The sequence below is a fragment of the Rattus norvegicus genome, chromosome 7 (assembly GCF_021556685.1).
Source record: "Rattus norvegicus strain SHRSP/BbbUtx chromosome 7, alternate assembly SHRSP_T2T, whole genome shotgun sequence".
NCBI lineage: Eukaryota > Metazoa > Chordata > Mammalia > Rodentia > Muridae > Rattus > Rattus norvegicus.
In genome coordinates, this window is record NC_141540.1 from 138,403,428 (window position 1) to 138,411,044 (window position 7,617).

The 7,617-nt window shown below is 43.3% G+C and overlaps 1 pseudogene; it reads right to left on the minus strand.

Annotated features, from left to right (window-relative positions):
• Positions 1-1,925: 1,925 nt before the first annotated feature.
• LOC148004970 (DNA methyltransferase 1-associated protein 1 pseudogene) lies at positions 1,926-3,372 on the minus strand (annotated as a pseudogene).
• Between the last annotated feature and the right edge of the window lie 4,245 nt (positions 3,373-7,617).

Consider the following 7,617-nt stretch of genomic DNA (forward strand, 5'->3'; position numbering starts at 1 on the left):
TGGGACATAATGAAGGCAGTTCACAGCACCACGGGTCTAACAAAACAAAACAAAACAAACAAACAAACAAAATCAAACAAAACCCCACACAATTAAAATTTTAAACCTGGATAATTTCACATTAATAACACACTCTAGAGAAACAGGAAGGATTAAAATCCAAAAAGAATAGTGGGAAAGAAATAATCAAACTTGGTGCTAAAGTCAATGAAATAGAAACATAGAAACAATGCAATGTATCAATTAAATAAAGACTTGGTTCTTTGAAAAGATCAACAAGATTGACAAACCTTTAGCCAAATTAACCAAAAGACGGAGAAAGATGATCCAAGTTAATAAAATTAGGTATGAAAGGGGAGACATTACAACAGACAGACACCGAGAACGTTCAGAGAGTGACAAGAACATACTTTAAAAATCTGCACTCGGGCTGGAGAGATGGCTCAGCCGTTAAAGGCTCACAACCAAAAATATAAAAATCTGCACTCCACCAAACTGGAAAACCTAAAAGAAATGAGTAAATTTCTTGATATATACAACCTGTCAAAGTTAAATCAAGATGAAGTAAATAATTTAAACAGATTCATAACTTCCTGTGAAATAGAAAGGGGAACTAAAACTCTCCCAACTGGAAAAAAAATAAAATAAAATCTCAGGGCCAAATGGATTCAGTACAGAATTCTACCAGACTTTCAAAGAAGAACTAGAATCAACACTTTTCAAAAAACTCCACATTCCCTAATTCTTTTCACAAAGCCACTACCTCCCTGAAACTAAAACCACACACAGACCTGATAAAAAAAGAAAAATTGCATCAATTTCCTCCTGAACATAGATACAAAAGTTCCCAATAAAGTACTTGCAAACTGGATCCAAGAACACATCAAAAAGATCATCCAACATGGTCGAGTTGGTTTCATCTCAGAGATTCAGGGATAGTTCAACGAGTACAAATTTAACCCACCACAGAGACAGACTGAAAGATAAAAACCACATGGTCGTCTCATTAGTTGCAGAAAAGGCCTTTAACAAAAATCCAACACCCCTTCGTGATAAAAGTCCTGGGGAAATCAAGGGTATAAGACACATACTTTGGGGCTGGGGATTTAGCTCAGTGGTAGAGCGCTTACCTAGGAAGTGCAAGGCCCTGGGTTCAGTCCCCAGCTCCGAAAAAAAGAACCAAAAAAAAAAAAAAAGAAAAGAAAAAAAGAAAAAAAAAAGACACATACCTTAACTTACAAAAAGGTAGTTTACAACAAGCCCGCCATGGAAATCAGAAAGATGAGAATAGATCTACCTCAAGATCCCGCTCTTCTGCTCTTGGGCATCTACCAAGGATGCTTCACCCTACTGGAGAGACACTTGCTCAGCTGGGTTCATCGCTGCTCTATATTGTAATCGCCCGAAACTGGGAACGACCTGGATGTCCATCAACTGATGATCAGGCAATCGGAATGTGATACACTAGACAGTAGGATACGATTCAGCTGTTAAGAAAATGAAATGTAGGGCTGGAGAGATGGCTCAGCGGTTAAGAGCATTGACTGCTCCTCCAGAGGTCCCAGAAACCACATGGTGGCTCAGGACCGTCTGTAATGGGATCCAATGCCCTCTTCTGATGTCTGAAGACAGCGACGGTGCACCCATATACATAAAATAAATAAATCTTTTAAGAAAATAATGTGTATAGGTAAATGGATGGAGCCAGTAACAATATCCTGAGTGAGGTAACCAGACCCCAAAAGACAAATATTGTATGTTTTGTATTATAATACACGGATCTAGCTTTTTGAGAAAAAATAATAGAATTATATAGGGAGACAGATTCGGTAGGGCGGAGCGAAGGAGGGAACACGGAGAGGGACGGTGAGAAATCACAGGAGAACCTACTCTTGCAGAAACATCCTAAACTATACATATATGAAAGCACTGTTTATTCAGTACAACTTAACAGCTCTGTTTACACCGTACCACCAACTCTGACGGCCCTTTATGGTTTCTTGGCTTTCTTCACAGATGAGCCGGAGGCCGATTCCCATCGTTTCCGCAAATTGGGTGTGAGCGGTGCACCCACGACATCAATGATGGTGTCCTTGCTAGGGTCAAGACTAAGTCTAGATTCAGACACTGTTGGCTCAGTAAAAGCTGGGGTTGGTCCCACTGCTGGTGTGGCAGGGCCCCCTCCCCCAGCACTCCTGCCGGAGTCGGGGCCTCGTGCCGGAGTCGGGGCCTCGTGCCGGTGCCATCGCATCTGCAGCTCATATTCACAGTTGGCACAGGCCTGCTCGAACTCGTAGAGTAACAGCAGGTCGCTCCGCAGCTCATTGAACATGAGCACCAGCTCCTCTGTGGAGGTAGGGCTCAGCTCCACACCAAGTTCCAGCAGCGTCCGTTCCAGAGCCTTGATCTTCTGACCCACAGGGCTGGGCCGCTTCATCCTCTGGCTCCAGAAGGTCACCTCTGCTGACTTAAAATCTGGAAACTTGATGCCTGCATCTCAGGAACAGCCCGATTCTTAGCCTCCTTCTTCTGGGGTAGCTTCTTGGGAGCCTTGCGTTCTGTGCGCCACTGCTCTGTAGTGGTGTCTCCTGCAGGTCTTGGCTGCGCTTCTCCCGCTCTTTTTCCGGGCCTCGATCTTAAGAAGCTCCTGTAGCAGGCACTCCTCCTCTGCCGCCTGCTCTGGGGTTCGGTTGTAAAGTGGCTTCGGTTGTTCCTTCCGCCGTCTCTCATGCCCAGCATCAAATCCTGGTATCTTGAGATCTGTACCTGGCACAGCCCTCACGTTGGCAAGCTTGGCACAAACGTGGTAGTACCTCTCTTTCAGGTCCTCCGCAGGACGCTTCTTGAGCTGCTGGTGGTCATACCGATCGTGCAGGTCAATCGGCGGCTGGGGTCAAAGAGATGGTCAGTCTCTGCCTTAGTCCGGGCATCATCATGAAGGTAGAGTTGGTCCTCCTGCTCTGAGTAAACTGGCGCCTGCACTGTCTTAGTGAGCCTGGCGAAAGGGTAGTCCTTGCCCTCCTCTGGCGTCAGTGGAAAAACAGAGCACCATCCTTTCGAGCTGGGTTGGTAAATGGCATTTACTTCCAAGGTCGAACCTTCTTGGATACCAATTTGGCCTTCACTGTTCAATACCCCTGACCAGCGTCACCTTTTTGTCAGAGTAAAGCAAAGCACAGACCTCCCGATGTGTTCCCTCAGACCTTTTGAAGGTCAGCGTCTCTGAGGACTTTTTGGACTTTTTCTTGTCCGGGTTGATAATATCCTTTTTGCTGATGGTCCCAGAAGCGGCATCTCCCTCTGGACCCCCGAGTTCTAGAACGTCTCTTACATCTGTGCCGGTAGCCATCACAGCTGAGGGATGACGTAGCACCCCGAGGTCAAGGGTCACTACCTGAGTACTCCGGCTGTAGCCCACTCCTCAGATTATCTCTCTGAAGACTGGCGAAAAGAAAACTCGTGAAAGCACTTTAAATAGAGTTGACATGTGGTAGGTTTAGATTCTTTAAAACCTGCTTTTAATAAGGGCTCTTAAATGTTTTAACCACTCTTTTAGCCCACTGTCCACCAAAGGTAGTAGAAAAGAAAGATTATTAGGATGTAGGAGAAATGAACTTGTTTAGAAATAGTTTTTTGGGGGGAACAAATCCAATCTGGGCTGTCAGGATATCAGCGGTTTAGTTCTGATTACAAATTTAATTACAAATTAGTAATGGCATCTAGAAGGAGTGCAAGGCTCTCTGTTGTATGTTGTTTAGAAGTAGTTTCTTGGGGCTCTTTCAATCTCCAACTGTCAGGATATCAGTAGTCGAGTTTAGTAGTGTCAGGATAGAAAACACGAATCAGCTGTGGTGGCGCAACCTGGTTGAAACCACCAGGCCTCCACCGAACCAGCAGGAATCAGCGGGAGTGAGCAGGACCATCAGGGATGTCAGGAGGAGCTTTCTGTAGTGCCTCTCTCAAGGATCAGTGAAGACATGAGACCAACGAAGTGTTGCAAAGCCAGTTGTCATTGTCCACTGAGTCCTATTTATAATTCCTCTAAACATTACGTGTCCTCTTATGAGTCTTAGCAAAACACCCATGATTCTGTCTTCGTAAAACTCTGTGTGAGTCTGTACCAGCCAACATATCTAGAAACTTTTGCTTCATTTTGTCAATCAGCCAGAGTAAACAGAAGTGGCAGGAACCCATCAGAACACCATTAGAAGTTTTCTGGGTTTTTGGTGTTTGTTTTTAATGAAGTGACAAACAGTGACCAGTAAGGAACAGAAAGTCGTACCAAGATCGTCTATTGTCTGTTGGGTTATATTTATATTTTTTCCTTAGCATCATGTGTCCCTTTGTGTTTTTACTTCAGCAAAACATCTTTTATCTGTACCTGTTTTAACAAAATATTTTTTATGTATCTGCTTTATCAAAACATCCTTTCACCTGTGCCAACTTCAGAAAAAATATTTTTAGGCATCTGTTATAACCCAATGTCTTTACCTGTGTGTCTCAACAAAATATCATTTGACATAACTGACTTTTAAAAAAAAGTTTCCACCTCATCATATAATGGGGGAGATGATGCCCCAACTAGACATCTGATACTACCAAGTTAAGCCTCCAATGCCAGGCCTTATCTTGTTGAGCTGTTGGCCAAAGGAATCCCACAGACCCCATGACCACCCAGCATGATAGACTACTGCCCAGGTTACTGTCTTCACTGATGGTAAGCCCTAAGGCTGAAGACACCATTTACCTTTGTCATTGAACATGGAGAAACCAAGCTGGTGCCCATCTAGAAGCTTCACTACTACTGGGTAGTATTCGTGGTGCTGGAAGGTATTTTTCACACTACCAGAGGAGAAAGGTAATCAATTTTGTTGGAGATTGGTTCTAAGGCTTTGATTCAATTGGGAGTCTACGTGTCCAGATGCTGAAGGTCCTTGTCCTCAATTGGTTTTTGATCAATCAATAAAGATGCAACGGCCAATAGCTGGGCACGGGATGGGGACACATAGAATTGTGTGGATGAGGACAAAGGAATGGAACAGTATTGCCATAACTCGGGGAAGAAGAATGGGACACTGTAGTGACAGGAGATAAAGCCAACTAGCCATGTGAGATTTTGGATAAGTGGCCACTGGTCACTTCCCTGATTGGGCCTGGGGTAACAGAGGAAGGTTTAGGAGTGCTCAGCCTTTGAGGTAGCAAAGAGATTTTAAAAGTAAGTTAATGTAAACATCTTTCATCCAGCTCAAAAGATAGCTCCTGGGAGAGTGCACATGTGTAATCCCCAGGAGTTAAAGCAGTGAAGCAAAAACTCACTGCAACAATTCACCTAAAAACAAAAGCCCTGAGCCCACCACAGAGACCTGCCGGCAAGAAATAGTGGCAACAATGTTACCAGAGTAACCAACCTTTTTTTTTTTAAATTGGATTTAGGGCCCACTCCATGATATGGAATCTATACACAGCATTGGCCAAGTATCTAAGCCTAGGGAAAACCTACTACTGTTATTCTGTTAAAGGAACATAGCAATAAAATGACTCCTGGGACATATTGCTAGACACATAGATCAGAACCTCCATCAACCCTCAGAGGAGCTTCTTCTTGTACTCAATGGTAATCAACACAGAGACTTGCTACTGGACACTCTGGGAGAGTCAGAGTCCTTGAACACTCAGTGCTTAATGAAATACCTCCATTGACTTCCTCCCCTCAGGGTTCAGGGAAGTAGGCAGAAGAGAAGGCTGGAAGATCGTACAAGCCAGAGGAGACGGATGATCCAAGGGAAGAGCATCTTCCTGACACAAGAGGATATGAACTCATAGAGACTGTGACAGCACACAAAACCTGCAGAGGTTCAAATCAGTCAAAATCTAACACCAACAAGAGGAAGTGGGCACAGAGCCCCACCCAGAACCAAGAAGCTCTTAGTAAGGATGCTTACTGTGAAGGAAAAATCAGTTTTCCCCAATGGAGTGTTGCTGTGTATACGGACCACACTCCAGGGGAGGTGCCATACCTAGGAGTAGTTGGCCAACATTAAGCGAACTCCATATTAGTGTATTTGTGTTTGCTTTTTGTTTTGATTTCACTTTGCTTTGATTTTAAATTTTAGTTTTCTTTTTGTTTTTCATGTTTGGGTTTATTTGTTGGGTATTTTGGTTTTAGTTTTTGGTGTGTGTGTGTGTGTGTGTGTGTGTGTGTGTGTGTGTGTGTGTGTATGAAAGAGAGAGAGAGAGAGAGAGAGAATATGAATATGAAGGTGGGTGGGTAGAGAAGGAACTGGAGAGGAGCCGAGAGGAACTAAAGGAGGGGAAAGAATTCGATCAAAATATATTGTATAAAAATTTTAAATAAGAAATATACCTGATAAACTTAGTCAAGGTAGTAAAAGACCTCTACAATGAAAACTTTAAACACACACACACACACACACACACACACACAATTTAAAGACACTAGAAGATGAAAAGACCTCCCATACTTACAGATTATAAGAACTAATGTTTTGATAAAGGCTTCTTACAAATGTAATACAATCCCATAAAAATTCTAATGCCATTCTTCATGGATACAAAAAATTAGCATTCATATATGGAAACACAAAAGACCCTGGATAGCCAAAGTATTTTGGAGCAAAAAGAAAAACACTGGAGGTATCGGCATGCCTGATTTTAAATCATACTGCCGAGTCATACTACCAAAAACAGCATGACGCTGGCACAAAACAGATACACAGGTCAGTGGGATACAAGAGAAGACCCAGATTAGAACACACCGGCAGCTGCCTGATTTTTGTAACACACACACACACACACACACACACACACACACACACACAGAGTAAATAAAAGACAAATCTTCCACAAATGGTGCCGAAAACTGGACACCCACATTAGAGAAGAAGACTAATTTCCTCTGTCTCGCCCTGTACAAAAATCTCATCTCCAGATGGATCAAAGACCTGAATCTAAGGCTTGAAACTCTGAAACTGTTAGAGGAAGAAGTAGGAGAAACACTTCCGGGTTATAAGTAGAGACAAGAACTGTCTGACTAGGGCTCACTTCCCTCAGGAAATAATGCCAGCAACTGACAGGTGAGCGTGTATGAAATTAAAAAGCTGTTGCACCGCGAAGGAAGCAATCAACTGAGCAGAGAGGCAGCCTACGGAATGGGAGACAATCTTCGCTAGCTATATATGTGGCAGAGTATTATATCTAGAATATACAAGGAACTCAAAAACAAAAACAAAAAAACTAAACAAGACAACATTAAATAAACACAATGAATGAGCTAACGATACAGAGAATTCTCAAGAGACGAAACAAAAATGTCTAATAAACATGAAGACTTCAAGCTCACTAGCCACCAGGGCAATGCAAGTCCAAACAAGGAACAGACACAATGATAATTTACATGAGCCCAAGGACCGATGCCAACCGTGAGGCTAAGCACATGCTTTATCACCATCTAATGCGCTCTGGCCTACTTTGAGGCTGAGCACATGCTCTGTCACCATCTAAGGCGCTCTGACCGACTATGAGGCTGAGCGCATGCTCTATCACTGTCTAACGGGCTCTGCCCAACTATGAGGCTGAGCGCATGCTCTGTCACTGTTT